Here is a 17,984-nt window from a genome sequence, read left to right as displayed (position 1 = left end):
ATTTCTCTATTTGAAACCTCGGCTTCGCCATTTGTTTGAGGATGATAAGGTGTTGAAACCTTATGTGTGACATTATATTTCTTGAGCAGCGCCTCAATGGTGCAATTACAAAAATGAGACCCTCCATCACTTATGAGCACTCTAGGAATCCCAAATCTAGAGAAGATATTAGTTTTGATGAAATCCGCAACCACTCTAGAATCATTAGTACATGTGGCTTTTACTTCCACCCATTTCGAGACATCATCAACCGCAAGCAAAATATAAGTGAATCCATATGGAAGAAGGAAAATGACCCATGAAGTCAATGCCCCAAACATCAAAAATTTCAACATTAAAAATAGGGGTCTTCGACATTTGATCCCTTGTATCTATATTGCCCATTCTTTGACAACGATCACAAGTCATACAAAAAGTTCTAGCATCTTTAAAGATTGCAGGCCAATAAAATCCACATTCTAACACCTTAAGGGCTATGCGTTGTGTGCCAAAATGGCCCCCACATGCATAAGTGTGACAAAAAGTTAAAATTGAATTAAACTCAAAATCATGCACACAACTACGAAGAATCGGATCAGAGCAATATTTCCATAAATATGGGTCATCCCACACATAAAACCGTGCATCCTTTTTGAGTTTATCACGTTGGTGTTTGTTTAGGGTGCTTGGAACTTGTTTAGATACCAAATAATTCACCAAATCTGCATACCATGGCTCACTTACCTCAATGGACAGCAATTGCTCATTTGGGAATGTCTCTTGGATGGATAAGGACTCTTCATTGTGCACCAAACAACTCAAGTGGTCAGCCACCACATTTTCACTTCCTTTCTTGTCTCTAATTTCAATATTGAACTCTTGCAGGAGGAGCATCCAGCGAATTAGCCTTGGTTTGACCTCCTTCTTGGTGAATAAGTATTTCAACGCTGCATGGTCAAAATAAATAATAACTTTAGTGCCAAGTAAATAAGAATGAAACTTATCTAAAGCAAACAAAACAGCAAGAAGTTCTTTTTCAGTGGTAGAGTAGTTCAATTGAGCATCATTCATGGTCCGGGATGCATAATAGATGACATGTGGCTGCTTGTTCTTCCTTTGGCCTAAAACAGCCCTTATTGCATAATCTGAGGCATCACACATGAGCTCAAAAGGTATGTTCCAATCTAGTGGAACTATGATGGGGGCCGAGGTAAGTAATTCCTTGAGGTGTTTGAATGCCTTTTCATATTCCTCGTTGAACTCGAATGACACTTCCTTTTGAAGGAGACGGCAAAGGGGTTGTGAAATTTTTGAAACATCCTTGATGAATCGCCTATAGAATCCTGCATGCCCAAGAAAAGAACAAACCTCTCTCACCGAAGTGGGAGAGGGTAAGTGGCGTACAAGATCTATTTTTGATTTATCAAAATTACTTTTTCAGAGATTATGTGACCCAAAACTATGCCTTGTTTTACTATAAAATGACACTTTTCCCAATTTAAAACAAGGTTAGCTTCAATGCATCGTTTCAAGATTAAAGTGAGATTATGTAAACAATCATCAAACGAATCACCAAAAACACTGAAATCATCCATGACTACATCAATGATCTTTTCAACATAATCTGAAAATATACTTACCATACATCTTTGAAATGTGGCTGGTGCATTGCGCAAACCAAATGGCATTCGACGATAAGCAAAAGTACCAAATGGACAAGTAAAAGTGGTATTTTCTTGATCATCTGGAGCTATAACAATTTGATTACATCCCGAATAACCATCAAGAAAACAATAAAAAGAATGACCGGCTAACCTTTCAAGCATTTGATCAATGAATGGCAAAGGGAAGTGATCTTTCCTTGTGATGCCGTTGAGCTTCCTATAATTGATGCAAACTCTCCAACTTGTTTGGATACGAGTGGGCACAAGCACATTCTCTTCGTTCTTCACCACAATGACTCTGGATTTCTTTGGAACAACTTGGACCGGCGAAACCCAACAACTATCCGAGATGGGATAGATCACTCCACAATCAAGTAGCTTGATAATCTCCTTTTTCACGACTTCCATCATTGGAGGATTGAGTCGGCGTTGAGCTTATCGAGATGGTTTAGCCTCCTTCGCCAAACGTATATGATGCATGCATGTAGTAGGGCTTATTCCCAGATATCAGCCAAGGTCCATGCAATGACTGTTTTGTATTCCTTTAGCACCCTCACCAACTTTTCTTCTTCTTGTACCATGAGTGAGGAAGAAATTATGACAGGCAAAGTCTTGTTCTCCTAAGAAGACATACTTCAAGTGGTTTAGTAATGGTTTAAGCTCAAGGGAGGGTGGCTGTATCATTGAAGGAAGCAACTTATTAGCAAAAACGGAATTTGAAATTGGGATTGGAGTCTTACCATATTGTTGTGGCAATGATTCTAGAGCAGCCACCATCTCAACTACTTCTTCACAAGGGGGCACGACATGGTATTCTTCAATGGTGTCATGATAGAAGCATATTTAGGCGACTTACTTAGCTTGTTTTCGTGCATTTATATTGTTAATTCCTAGTTGTTTTAGTAGTTTAAGCCATTTTCGTGTGTTTTTAGGTTCATATGGCTAAGGAAGCAAAAAGATGCATTTTGGAGCATTTTGGAGCAAAATTGGGCTTGGAATGGATAGCATATGCTTGGAGCCAAAGTGTTGGACGAATTTGAAAGCCTTGTATGCACTTTGGACATAAAACAAAGGGCCTAGCCCAATCAAACAATCCTTTGAGCCATGCAAAACCTCTAGCCCAATCAAACAATCCATCAAAGCCATGCAAAACCACCATCCACACACACTTCACACAATTAACAACCATTGCCGTGCATTACATGCATTTTCAGCATTACCCCTTTGAAATTCCACCTTCCCACTTCATCATTGCACCACATTCTCCCTCTTTTAATCCACATGCATTCATCATCATTCACCCTAGCTTCAATTCACATGCAAACACATGCATTTCTAGCACAAAGAATCCCATTGCCGTGCTCTTCACTCCCATTTCCAGCTTATCCCTTTGCATTTCCCTTTCATTTCAGCCACATGTATTCATCATTGCAGCCACCATTCACTCTTTAATCCACATGCATTCACACACACTTCACACAAACAACATTCACATGCAAACACATGCATTTCCAACCCCAAACACATCCTAGCCGTGACTTCACATTGCATTTCCAGCTTTCCTTCTCTTTGCAGCCACACTTCCACATGCATTCCCTCTTTTCCTAGCTGTTTTTCCATCATTATTTCAGCCACATGCACTCTCAATCATAACAGCCACATTCACTCTTAAACAATCATCCACATATTCTCCCATTCCCCCTATAAAAACCCATGCATTCATACACAACAACACACCTCAAACCAACACAAAAACACATCCAAACATCTCTTGCCGTGGGCACCCTTCCAATTCCAGCATCTATCCCTCCATTTCAACCATTCCCCTCCAAACCTATCCTTAGACCTTATGCCACAACGAAGAGGAGGAGAAGAGTGCCTAAACGTTCATACAATTCAAGTTTGAGTTGTTGGAATTTTTAGGTGTTGCTTTTCCTCGATTTCAATGTTTAATTTCAATTCTCTTTGTCTTGTACGTATGAGGAACTAAACCCCCCCTTGGCTAGGGGGGATTCGAAATACATGTTTATGCTTGCGATATGATTTGATTACTTCTAATTACGTTTCATAAGTTGTGGATTCAATTTGTTTAACTATTTGATTGATAACCTATTTATGTATGTTTATTGAGAGTGCACGCTTAATTTTCATGCATGAATATGACGCTAGAATATAAGTGAGTTTCACCTAATAGTTATGAACTTATATTCACAAGTAGTGGAGGTTGCTTATAAACAATCGCGTTAAGTAAATTCTTGGCATAAGTTTCATGCAATCATAGTAACGAATGCCTCGTCAACACTTATGGTTTTCAAAGAACTTAATGATTCTTGCTTGTATCTCTATTATGCAATTCATGTAGGGAACTTGTGGGGAATGCTTTGGGTTGTCGTATGCAATCATCCAATTCATTAACTTAAGGAAAACTTGACGGTTAATTTAAACGGACCTAATTAACCCGGGGTGTTGAGAATTCATGGTTTATTGAAAAGCAATTAGAAATCATTTTGTATGCAAGTATAACATGTGTGGAGATGAACCCCTTAGCTAGCTTCCCATCCATTCATTTCCGTCAAATTCGTATTTACAATTTGTTTTCTTTACAATCTATCCATTTTAGTTTAAATTCGTCCAAACCTCAATCCCCCCCCCCCATATTTTGTTTAGTCTTAGTCTTAATCTATCTTATTCTGAGTTTTGCATTCTTTGAGTCTAGTATAGTGTTTTAAACTTGTTTTTACGTTTTTGAGTCAAATCCAAGTGATTAACAATCCCTCCTAATCCCCGGTCCAGAACGATCCCTACTTACATACTTACTACAATTGATAAAAAAAGGGTTTAATTTGTGTGCGTATAATTCTCGCATCATGTCATGGGTGTGGGTTGATGCTACCCCTTGGTTTTTGAGTCCCATTCCATTTGTAACGACTATTTCAAGTGCATCCTCATGTAATTGTTCAAGATGTTCCTGCACCAATGAATCAATAATATCAATAGAAAAACATGAATGATCATCACTAGGATATTTCATAGTTTCAGAAATGTTAAAATCAATAATCTCGCCATCAAACTCCATTGTTAATGTCCCTTTGAACACATCTATCTTGGTGCGGGCTGTTTTCATGAATGGTCTCCCAAGTATAATCGGCAATGGTATGGAATGTGCCGAATCTTCCATATCAAGCACATAGAAATCAGCTGGGAAGATTAACTTATTAACCTACACCAAAACATCTTCCAAATCTCCTTTTGGATATGCATTAGAACGATCGGCTAATTGAATAATAACACCATCATTTTCAGCTCTCCTAAGTTCATAGATGCATAAATAGAGTATGGCATGACATTAATGGATGCACCTAAGTTTAACATGGCATGTTCAACCTTAGTATTGCCAATAACACAGGGGATTGTGAAACTACCTGGATCTTTGCATTTAGGAGGCAATTTCCTTTGTAAAACCGCTGAAACATTCTCACTTACCCTTACCACTTCCTTATTCGAAATCCTTTTCCTTGTTGTGCAAAGCTCTTTCAAGAATTTGGCATACTTTGGAACTTGTTTGATTGCATCAAGGAGTGAGATATTGGCTTGCACCTTCCTAACTATCTCAAGAATGTCCCTGTCACTCTCTTTTTTCTTTGATTGCATAAATCTGCGAGGGAAAGGTACATTGGGTGGAATAAGGTTAGAAATAAGTGAATTTGGACCTAACTTACCTATGTTGGACGAATTGGATGAATTGGGATCTCTAGGTGGCTACGGCAAGGGTGGTTCTACCCTTGTCGTGGCTTGGCCTTGTTCCTTCTCTTTGTGCAGCAGCTTGTCCTCTTCTTTTTGGCTTGATTTGGATGGTTCTAGATTTGTTCCAACTTCCTTACCACTTCTTAAAGTGATAGCTTTGGCAAATTCAAATCCTCCCCTTGGATTCACAATGGTTGAACTAGGCAGTTTGCCTTGTTCTCTGAATTGGCCTAAGAATTCTGCCATTTGCTCCATTTGTTTCTTCAATTCATCCACCTCCTTAGCTTGAGTTTGCATCTCTTTGGTTTGATTTTGTACTCCCTGCGTCAAAGAGGTGAGTAATTGAATAACTTTATCATTATCCAAATACATACCTGAATTTGGTTGAACCGGAGGTGGTTGAGGTTGCATTGGTGTGAATGGCTTTTGAAATATCCCAGGGGGTGTTAGATGAAATCCTCCTTGTTGTTGAGGTTGTTGAGGCTCCCTCTACCTCATGTTTGGGTGATCTCTCCATCCCGAATTATAAGTGTTGGAGTATGGATCATGCCTTGGCTGATTTTGTCCTTGATACCCCATGGCATTGACACTTTCCCATCCTCCACTCTCAATCAATTGAGGGCATTTTTCAAATTGGTGTCCTTGTATAGAGCATACACCACAGATTGTGTTTTCTTGCATTTTAGGTCTTTCAACAACCTGTGACACAAGAAGAGTGAGATTAGCCAATTGAGATTGAATTTCAGAAATTGTACTTACCTCATTCACTTATGGTTGCTGCAGTGGGATGTCTCTTTGTCCAACTCCTTCATATTGTTATGCATTTAAGGGTCGGTTTGCAATTAAAGTCTTGGCATCAATTGGTGTTTTGTCAACCAAAGCTCTTCCCGCTGATGCATCTAGCATTTGTCTCTCAATTGGAAGAAGTCATTCGTAGAAATATTGAATTAGAAGCTCTTCTTTCATTTGATGTTGAGGGCATGATGCAACAAGAGTCTTGAAACGCTCATAATATGCTAAAAGACTCCCCTTGATTTTGTTGAATGCCACTAATCTTGTTCCTCAAGCGAATGACTCTCGAAGTGGGGAAATTTTTTTCTAAGAATTCCCTCGCCATGTTTTCCCAAGATGTGACAGTTCCAGGTGCTAATTCATACAACCAATCCTTAGCTTTTTCGAAAAGAGAGAATGGGAAAGCTTTCATCTTCAAAATGTTGGCATCCACATTGATTAGGGTAATGCTTGAACATACCACTTCAAATTCTTTCAAGTGCTTATTTAGATCCTCCATGGACAGCCCATGGTACTTTGGAATGTGATGCAGCAAGCTAGACTTCAATTTGAACTCATCGGTCTTGTCTTAAGCTGCCCTAGGATATTGAATGCATAGAGGTGCAGCATTGTCCAATCTCGAGGCTGAAAGTTCCTTGATTGTTCGATTATCCGCTGCCATGACTTGTGCTTCTTCTTCCACCTAAGCCATGGCCTCTTTTTCCTCCTCAAACTTAGATTCTGAGCTAGAACTAGGTGGATTAAGTTCTAGCTCCTTCCTCTTCCTTCTCAAAGTCCGCTCAAAATCGTCGTCAAAGTCCAAGATATTTGCACAAACAGGTTGAGAGCTTCGAGTCATAAACTAGTACCTAAAAACAAGAAAACAAAACAAGGTCAGCAACTAAAACAAAAACACACGAAAAAGAAACAAAAAGAAACAACGGGGGATTAGCAAAGTTACTAATCCCTAGCAACCGCGCCAAAAGTTTGATGAGATAAAAGATAGCAATCAAATTAAACCTTCTTGTTAACAATTGTAGTAAAGATGCAAGTAGGGATCGTTCTAGGCTGGGGATTAGAAGGGATTGCTAGTCTACTAAAAACTGACTCAAAAACACAAAACTAGGCTTACAAACACCTAACTAGACTTATATGACTCAAGACAAACTAAAGAGACTCAAAACAACACAAAACAATCTAAAAGACTCAAACTAGACACTAGGATTTACTTTGGATGAATTCTAACTTTAACTTGACTCAAAACACTTAAAAACACAAATTGGACAGATTCTAGCTAATTTCACACAACAAAGTAAAGGGGATTGGGTTTTTACGACTTTAAAGTAAAAACAAGTAACTTAAAGACTTAAACAAAGCTTGGCATGAAATTGGGTGAATGGATGGGTGATAAGCTAGCTAGAGGGTCCTTCTCCACACATGACACACTTGCATACAAATTGATTTCCAGTTGCCTTTTCAATAAACCATGAATCTCAACACCCCAGATTAACCATGACATCACTAATTAACCCTCAGATTTTCCTTAAGTCATTGAATTGAACGGACAACGCATCGGCAACCAAATTATTCTTCCCAAGTTCCCTACATGAACTGCATAATAGAGACACAAGCAAAGATCATTAAGCTTTGTGAAAATCATAAGCATTGACAAGGCATTCGTAACTATGACATCATGATACTCATGCCACGAATTTAACTTAACATGATTGTGACCAGCAACGTTCACTACTTGTGAATATATAAGTTTGTAACGATTATGTGAAACTCCCTTATATTCTAGCATCAAATTCATGCATGCAAACTAAGTAGGCCTCCTTAATCCACAAACAAGAATAAGTTCTTAATCAAACTGTTAAGTAAATTGCATTCACAATTTATGAAATCACAACTGGAATTAATCAATTCGTATCGCAAATATAATCATGGTTTCAAAGTCTCCTCTAGCTAAAACAAGTGTAGCCTCTCATGTTCATAGCAAAACAAAGAGAATCCAAATTAAACATTGAAAACAAAAGATAGATTACACCTAAAAACGTCCATGACTGCTCCTCCTCTCTTTTGTCCTTGCTAGGCTACGGCACAAGGGTGTGTGAAGGATGAATGGATGGTAGAATTGTGTATGTGATTGAATGTGTGTGTCTATAGGTGCAACAAAGTGTATATATTTTAAGGAAAGGATCATGGCTTTAATTCAATGTTTTAAGAAAGATTTAGACCCCAAATCCTCAAGGAAAAGGGTAATTAAAGTCAGAATCCTAGGGGAGAAAGGATAGGAAAGTTGAGGCAAGAATTTAAAAAGGGACAAGGGATACCTTGCACGGTAATGGAAGGGGAAAAGGAGAGTTGGTGCGGCAAGGACCTTTTGGCTGGGATTAAGGCTTCTAGAACTTATATTTAAGTGTCCTAAATTGATTAGGAACCCCTTTGATAGCTGGAACATAAGTAGGAAAAGATTAGGATTGACTAAGTCAAAATAAGGAAGTTTGACTCATGTTTCCTTCTTTGTAGTTGATTTATTTTCTTCCAAATCTTAAATTAATTTCTTCCATCTCTTTAGCAGATTCCTAGCCTCCTTTGGTCTTCAATTTCGTCCATCCACCTTGCTCCAAGCATGTACTAACCATTCCAGCCCAAAATTGCTCCAAAATGCTCCAAATTGCACTTTCTTGCCACTTTAGCCAATTGGACCTACAAACACACGAAAATAGCTTAAAATACTAAAATAACTAGGAACTAACAACATAAATATAAGAAAACAAGCTAACTAAGTCGCATAAATATGCTCCTATCAGGAAGTAAGAGTTTATGTTGGAGGGTTTTTAATGAGATCAGAAGCCTAGGTGGGCTAGGTTTCTGATGTGGTATGGTAAAACCTAGATAGGCTTTATTTTAGAAGTCACGAAATTTGAAGGACATGGATCAGTTTCAGTTCCACGAAATAGAATTGCAATTGGACTCTACAAAATCATTTGGCCACACCACACAACATTTGCCTATAAATACAAGACTCGGTGCAATGGAAGAGCCTTCTCCAATTCAACACACAAATTGCCTTGCCCAAACCTCTCAAACATCTTGAGATTTTTTATTTTCTTTTTCCGCCAACACATCTTCGGTTTGGATAAACTGTACTGTGAAGGCAACAGGCGAACATCTTCAGTTTAGATAAACAGCACTGTTGCTATAGAATCAGCCGACCGAGGAGCACCTTCAGTTTGAATAAACAGCACTGCGTCGAGGCCGACTGGTTACCTATCCAAGTCTCGGTCGAGAAGTATTTTCAAATCCTTATTGGCAGAGGTCATCTCAATTAGCCTTCTCGGCGAAGTGAGGTGTTACCACGTTACTACATTAGGCACCCTGAGTGCCGAATTTGATATTGAACTTCAGAGAACTAGTAGCCTTGTCTTCAGGCTCGAGAACCCGAAGGTCGAGAAATGTTCCTTCCTCGATTGTAGCTGCAAGATCAAGAAGTCAGCAGAGCGCTCAATGCAACATCAATAAATTTTACTCCTCGGCCGAGCTCGGCCGACGAGTTGGCACACCCTGCATCAACCGAAAGATGTAGTTAGCTCATTAGTTACTCAGCCTGCACACCACGTAGGCTTCGTAATTTTTAGGGTCAACATTTTGGCATGCCTAGTGGGACATATGCTAAAACTACGGAGTTCACATGATAAATCAAGATCTCAGAGAGGGTGAGATTTGGCGCCTATTCAAGTAAATTGTCTAGCAACAAAAACACCTTAACTGGATCATCGAAGCAAATGAAGAAAGGCAAAAATCTTTCTCTTAAATGAGAAAGGTGAGGGTTCATCACAGCTTACAAGATCAGTGGTTAAATGAAGATAAAGCTTGATATTATGAGTGGCTCGATAAGAAAATGCCTATTGGGTTCAAATCAATTCCATTTGAAGAATGGTTGGATCAAAAGGCCAGGGGGCAATTTTTCGCTTCGACCACAACCAACATTTGGCCTAAGAAGATTGCCAAGATGGCCTAAGAAACACCTAGGCCACCAATTATTTTGGTCGAGACTGAAAGTGTGGTAGACCTAGAAGAAAGAGTTCAAGTTTATGAGCCAAAAGTCGATTTAGAAAATGATTCGTCAGAGGAATGCTCTAATGATGAACAAGGCCGACGGCCTAAGAAACACCTAGGCCACCAATTATTTTGGTCGAGACTGAAAGTGTGGTAGACCTAGAAGAAAGAGTTCAAGTTTATGAGCCAAAAGTCGATTTAGAAAATGATTCGTCAGAGGAGTGCTCTAATGATGAACAAGGTTGAGACATGGGCCTAGCCGAAAAAACCACGCCAATCGATATGATTATTGGCGATAAAGCCGATATAGAGATATCCCATTCGGCTAAGTCGTTCGAGTTAAAAGCCAAAATTGGCGAAATTATTATGCCTGGGGGGCATAATAATTGTTCAACACATTCGGCGGCCAATGAAAAATATTTCACCAAGTCAAAAATATTTGGCGATCATTTTTTCGGCCCAGTGCATAGTTTGATTGGCTGTATTGATATTAAACGATCTCGGTTCGGAATAAAACATCGTTGGCCTCCTCCCCATTATGGTTTGGCCACTTTTATTTCCGTATGCTAAATATATATATATATAAAATAAATAAATTATTTTCTTAAACATACGGCTCTGCAGGCCAATGTAAAGAAAATAGGGGGCATACATTATGGGCTTGCTTTCAATAAGCTTTTCCTCGGTGAAATTTAAGCGAAGAAGACCTAATGCTTGGTGCAGTACTAAGGCCTGATGCTTGGTGCAGTGTGCAATTTGTTTGAAATTTCAAGCCTAGCCTTGGTTTTAAAGTTAGCTTACTTAAGGATGCAGCTACCAAGAAGAAAGGATACCATGTGTGTGTGTGTGTGTGTGTGTGTATGCCAACTGCATGGCCGACATATCACATTAGACAATCATGCTACTTTTATATATAGATATGTATATATAAGCAGGCCGAGCTGAACCCAGTTCTTCTCGGTCTCGGCACTACATGTCCTTGAACCCAAAATAGGTAGTACTTTAGCCTATGGACATGTTGTGGCATGAGGAATCAGTTTGCTTCAAGGCACCAGGCTAGTAAGGAGTCATGGTTTGCTTTCATGTCATGTTAGAATACAATTGGGAAGACAAAAGTTTTTTTTTTAGGGCCGAGCTTGGCCAACATGTTGAGGTATATATAGAGGCATGCCTAGCTATCAAGAAAGATTTTTCTCGGCCTCCTAACCCCCAATTCTTCTCAACCTATATCACACATGCCAAGCTCGGCGAGCTAATGCTCGGCACATGTTCGTTTTATATTGAGTACCATGAGAAGCGGTGGGTGAGAGTCTTCGAGACTTCGACCCCATTTGGTTTTTCTCGGCCAGCTCGTCGAGGTCTCTTTCAAGATGTGTCAAGCTATGGAGTGGATTCCTCGACCATATATTTCTTCGACTACACTAATTTCCATAACCATTCGGCTTACGGGCCGAAGCTCAAGGAAACTGGGGGGCAATGTTTGGACCCGATTTTACACCATCGGTCCGAGTAATCAAGACTATTAAATGTACGGAGTTTTAAATTGTCGCATGAGTAAAATGTCGAGATGATTTCCAATTATTTATATTATTATGATTATGATAATCATACTAATTATCTTTCGAATAATTGGAATTATCTTAATATTTTATAATTTTGTGGTGTTCAAATGCAATCACATTTCAAATGCCGAGGTCATCTTACCAGGCCTAAGATCACGCATGCTAGCCTGCAGTTATTATCCTTTGGATAAAGGATTGGAATGAAAAAGATGAGATGCAAGTAATATCTCTGATTTGGATAACAGGAAGCCAAGACAGATTCAAATTAATTAGGGATATTCGGCATCTGGCAGTGCAACTAATATGGGTTAATTTCATGCAATTAATCCATGCATGGGATAAAGGTGAAATTGTGATGATATGTGATGTGATGTGGATGATTATATCTAGGCAAAAGAGGTAGGCTAGGTTGTGATGATGACACAAGAAACCTAGGTAGGCTAGGTTATTTGTTTTTGCATGTTGATGGAAATAAGAGTTTCTGCTGGAGGTTTTTTAATGAGATCAGAAACCTAGGTGGGCTAGGTTTCTGATGTGGTATGGTAAAACCTAGATAGGCTTTATTTTAGAAGTCACAAAATTTAAAGGACACAGATCAATTTCAGTTCCGCGAAATAGAATTGCAATTGGACTCTACAAAATCATTTGGTCGCGCCACACAACATTTGCCTATAAATACAAGACTCGGTGCAACGGAAGAGCCTTCTCCAATTCAACACACAAATTGCCCTGTACAAACCTCTCAAACATCTTGAGATTTTTTATTTTCTTTTTCCGCCAACACATCTTCAGTTTGGATAAACAACACTGTGAAGGCAACCGACGAACATCTTCGGTTTGGATAAACAACATTGTTGCCGTAGAATCAGTTGATCGAGGAGCACCTTCAGTTTGGATAAACAGCACTGCATGGAGGCCGACTGATTACCTATCCAAGTCTCGGTCGAGAAGGATTTTCGAATCCTTATTGGCAGAGGTCATCTCATTAGCCGTCTCGGTGAAGTGAGGTGTTACTAGGTTACTACATTCGGCACCCTGAGAGCCGAATTTGATATTGAACTTCGCAGAACTAGCAGCCTTGTCTTCAGGCTCGAGAACCCGAAGGCCGAGATGTGTTCCTTCCTCGATCAGAGTTATAAGATCAAGAAGTCAGCAGCGCGCTTAACGCAACATCAACAAATTTTACTCCTCAGCCGAGCTCGGCTGATGAGTTGGCACGCCCCGCATCAACCGAAGGACGTATTTAGCTCATTAGTTACTCGGCCTGCGTGCCACATAGGTTTTATAATTTTTAGGGTCAACAGTATGACTTGATCCTTCAAAAAGGGTATATGGGCAGCCTAGCATTAAAGCTGGGTGCAATTGTAAAAAAAATAAAAATAAAAATAATTCCCAAAAATTAAGGGGTGAACTACGTTCGGCTTGACCCCTTCACATGGTACGTAGGTAGTCTAGTTTTATTACTAGATGCAGCCATAAAAAACACTTTCCCAAAATCAAGGGATGAACTACGTTTGGCTGGATCCCTTCACAGGCTACGTAGGGAATCTAATCCCCAAATTAGATGCAACCATAACTCATCAAAAATTATATATTTTTCCTGCAATGGAATTAGTATTTGTTTGAACTCTTCACATACGAGAGTTTAAATAAGAATGACAAAGCAGAGGTGATTTTCACTTATGCAGAAAAAAAGAAAAGACAGACAAAAGCCACAAAGAGGACGAGTCTAATGCATTAATTATCATGCATACTCACTTACGGGGAGCTCAACCCAAATATCAAACTGTATCTGCTCATGGGCACAGACAGCAGCTATACTTGACTAAAGAGTCAAAACCAGCAACCATGTTTGAAAAATGGTGCAGCTATGTTTGAGGAAATATGCCGTGTAAAACCTTTTAGCATGAAGAAAAATGCCTTCGTTACAAGATTGCCAACTAGAACGCTTCTATATATATAGAGGTAAAGTACTGCATGCCGAAGTTGAAACACGGAACGTAAACTGGGCAAGGGAGATGGTTAAAGAAATGTGATTTGAATAACATCAAAATTCAAATAAATCTTAAACATACTAGGTTCAGTGAATCCATTATTATCAATCGAGTTTGCTCAAAAAAGTCAGCTAAAAAAGGGGAAAAGCTAACATAAATATCCCAAATAGCAAGAGTGCAAACAGAAGGAAAACAACATGAATCCTACTATGGTTTGCTGCAAAAGTGGAGCAGGGAAGCAATTGAGTTCAAAATTCCTTCTTCTGCAGATTTGTTCAATGCTTCAGCATGCTCAACATCCGGGAGAAGCCCTTAATTTGCATCAATCCGTGACTGACAAAGTTCTACATCCAATTTCTTTTGTCGCTAAATTGAAGCTTTAAAGTCACTCACTCGACGCTTAACAGAATGCCTTCCGGAATCATATTGTTGACGAAGAACATGAGCGACCTCCTCTGCTTCTTTAACAGGCAATTCTTCAGCTTCAATTTTTAAGTTCCTGAATGGAATTGGATAACTCTGACTCGAAGGTCTTCTTAGTTGACAAAAACTCATCATGTCGATGAAGCAAATCGCAAATCTGATTACCTTGATCAATAATCCTAGCATTATCAGAAATCTGCGAAGCACATGCAAAAATATGGCAAACAGTTTTGACAAACCACTCAAGCTCCGTTCGACCAGATTCCAAAATGTTAATAATAGGAACCAAAACATCAAGCACCAGATTCACTTCCTCACGACAGCCAAGAATTTCTGTGGGTGAGTTGCAAGAGGAAAGTTTGACAAAAATATTCTCTACTTCACCAATAATATATCTAGCCTAAGATTGCTCACTTCCGAGCCGAACAAAGCATGGATGGATGTGTTCACTTCTTGCAAAGATGACAGGACAACTTCATCTGACACATAAGCAGCTGACTTCTCCCCGTAAGGCTGGTTCATCACCTCCGCATGCAAAGATGGTGTATTCAAAATTTTAGACATCACTTCTAGAGTGAAATTACCTGCATTAGCAGCTGCTGCAGTTTCAATATCTGCACCGCTAAGATCATCAGGCTTCTCATAACGAGCACGCTTAAAATTCACATTATGGCTACTCCCAAAGAAGACCATGGTGAAGAAGACCCTGGGTGACCTTGTACTTCTTGTCAGCTATCGCATTCTTGTTTTTAGAAAGACCAAAACTCTGACCAGCTTGTCGCAAACTAAGACTCCCACCAACCGGTCGCAAGCTAGGAGACTTCTCAATTCCCACTTCAGAAAGCAAAACTTCTCTTCTCAGACCTGGCGATATGTCTCTCTAGACTGACACAATAAAAACTGTCTTTTTATTAAAGGGACGTTTATTGAAGATAGCATAAATATTGGCCAAAGAAGTCCGAAGACATGTTGCACTAGTCCTCGGCCAACTGTATTGCACATGGATAAACTGCTATATAGTAATGTTCTTAGAATTCCTGGCCAACTCAAGTGACTCGGAAAACGAAAAACAAAAGCACTACTAGGATGTCAAACCAGTATCATATCAAAACATAAATGGAGCTAGAGAAGATAAAAAATTTCAAGCCTCGCAAATGTCAAAGCCATTTCCACGCACGATACTTGAGGGGGCAATTGTTGAGCCATATATTTTGACAAACAAAATATAATAGCAAGTCTTATTAAAAGCAGGGAGACTTAGAGATAAAAAACAATTAAAAAAAAAATCTACACCAGCACGCACGTGGACTATGACAAGTCTGATGGAGTTTGTCAACTACGTGGCAACCAAATATAGAGATCATGTGTGTTTAGAACTCTCCAAAACTCCCACGTTCTCCACTCAAGTGATGGCTTTCTCTCAGCATCTCTACACCCTAGGAAAATAGCATCCCACTAACTTCAACTGCCATGTCCACCGTTCGCCTATAAAAAGGCATCCAACCAAAGCAAACGGGGGGAGAAGACACAAAAAGAAGAAGAGAGACTCTGCAGAAATTGAGAAGAAATTGAGAGAAAAGATAGCAACGAAGGGGAGTGACAATAAAACGCTGCAGAAATTGAAGCACACAGAGAAGAACAAAGGAAAAAAGGGAAAACAAGGAAGACGGCAAAGGGAGCAAAAGTACAATGTATAAATTTATTGATTATAATTTTTTCCTTGTCTTGGTGTTGGTTCAGCTTTTTTTTTTGCAGAGGAAAAGAAAGAAGACTTGGCTCTTCTTAGTTTCACCAAAGCAAAGAAAAACGTGAAAGTTCCACCATCACAGCCATCAGAACGATAAACCTTCCTCCTTCCACCTTGAATTTCCAAGGCTACACCACTTCTCTCTTGGATCCTCCACCAGGGAGCTCTCCCCTTTCCTTGCTCACATCCTCTTGTACCATTCCCGGAGCCGTTCCTGATCTAAAAGCACAGCTACTGCAGCAATCACTACCGCCAGTGTTAACTTCTTCCATCCCCCAACGTCCTCTCGAGTTGCAACCCAACAAACCGCAACAAAACCACCACATCCCTCTGCCGCCGAGGTGATATACAACGGAGATTTCAGCAAAACACGCTGAATGGATTCAATCCAATTTCAAAAGGAAGAACCAGTTGCATGGGTGCCCAAAGAAGTTTGGAAGTCTGATTTGCATGGAGGAACAATGCCTACCCACCGTGCCGACCGATGGTTCGAAATTCTTCAACAACACCGTCGGCCACATCAGCCACACCGTCCTCTGATCCATAAGCCCAGCGTCGCAGCATGCTGCATTTTCTCACTGACGGCATAAAAGAATGTTGTCATGAACGAAGTCCTCCGCAGTGGAGGCCGAAGTTGAAATGGTTGCTACTGCTCAGTTTTAGGAGCTCATTTCGAAGAACTCGACGGTTACTGCTGCTCCATTTTAGGAGCTCATTTCGAAGAATTTGGCGGTTACTACTACTCGGTTTTAGGAGCTCATTGGGAAACTTCGAATCAGGAGGAATACGACTCGAAAAATTTGGCACAAAGTCAGAGAAAGAAGTCACACCAAAAGGAAGGATGCTTCCAGCAAAGGGAAAACAAAAAAAAAAAAAAAACCGCCGTCGCAGTCGTCGTCTTGGAGTTGAGAAGAAAAGAGGTTGCTGACGAAAAAGAAGAAGGAGAAGCAAAGTCCTATTTGAACTTGAAAAGCTTAATTCACAAAAAAAAAAAAAAAAGAAATAAAAAGAAAGAGAGAATAAAACTCGCTGACAACTTCATTGGTAAAGGCACTCACGTGAAAATCAAAAGGGAAAAGCCATCTCAAAGACTTTTTTTTTTGGAAACCATCTCAAAGACTCTTTGCTGTGCTGCTCTATTACACTAGGAACTCAAGAATATCATAATATTTCACAAAGAAATAATGTGGAGAGAGGATGCCTCACGTCATTGGTATGTGAAGAGGAAATTATGGTAATCTCACAAGAAGACAAACACAGGCAACAACCCTCGTTGATCACAAAGAAGATAATTAGGAAAAAACTAATTTTCTATAACGACAAGTTCTTTTCGAAACTTGTTGAAAGAAGAAATATGCAACTCATGATGACACTTTATCTTTGGTTGCTGCTCCATTCTTCAAGTAATGCAAAAAGAAAAGGAGGAAGAAGAAAGGTCCTTCAGAGAAAAAAAATGATACGAGAGCCTGCGGTCTCAATCCCGTCGAATATTGAGCTTTGGTGCACAAATGAAGCTAAGGATTTATTACAATCCGATGGCGCTCATCACAATTTATAACAAGAGTGCGAGTTTGCCAGACGTTTCCGCAAATATAAAAGGAGAAAGAAAAGTGTCCAGTGAAGCAAACAAATGAGTTTTAAAGCAAGGGACACCAACACGAAGTTAAGCTTTGATCTTGTTGTCAGAGCATGCTCGATCATTTGCATGAAATGGAGCAATCACATGATGATTCAAAGTTAAAAAAATTCCAAACAATTAATAGGGTGTCACCAACCCCCCCCCCCTCCCCAACAAAAAAAAAAAAACGAAAAGATCAAAGTGGGCAGGAGCTCAATGGCATGGGGGAGGCACACGGAGTCCAAGCGGTTTAAAATAAAAGGGGTGGAGACAATGTCAATATCAAACTCGTGGATGTAAAATACCCGAGAATGTGAACCATCACAAAATACAAAATTCAATGGACTCACTATCTCATGTTACTAATTTCACTCCACATCAATGGGTCAAATTCCCATTAAATTATCAGAATGGTCAAAT

At 39.6% G+C, this 17,984-nt stretch overlaps 1 long non-coding RNA gene across 1 annotated transcript; it reads left to right on the top strand.

Moving 5' to 3' along the window:
- Positions 1-14,752: 14,752 nt before the first annotated feature.
- LOC125474635 lies at positions 14,753-17,327 on the top strand. Its single transcript, XR_007256101.1, has 2 exons — positions 14,753-15,890; positions 15,955-17,327. It is a non-coding gene; the product is annotated as an uncharacterized LOC125474635 (long non-coding RNA).
- Positions 17,328-17,984: the final 657 nt, after the last annotated feature.

Source organism: the organism of the source record quoted next, unplaced genomic scaffold, assembly GCF_019419815.1.
Source record: "Pyrus x bretschneideri cultivar Hongxiangsu unplaced genomic scaffold, Pyrus_bretschneideri_v1 Contig123, whole genome shotgun sequence".
Taxonomy (NCBI): Eukaryota; Viridiplantae; Streptophyta; class Magnoliopsida; order Rosales; family Rosaceae; genus Pyrus; species Pyrus x bretschneideri.
This window is presented reverse-complemented; position numbering and strand designations above follow the sequence as displayed.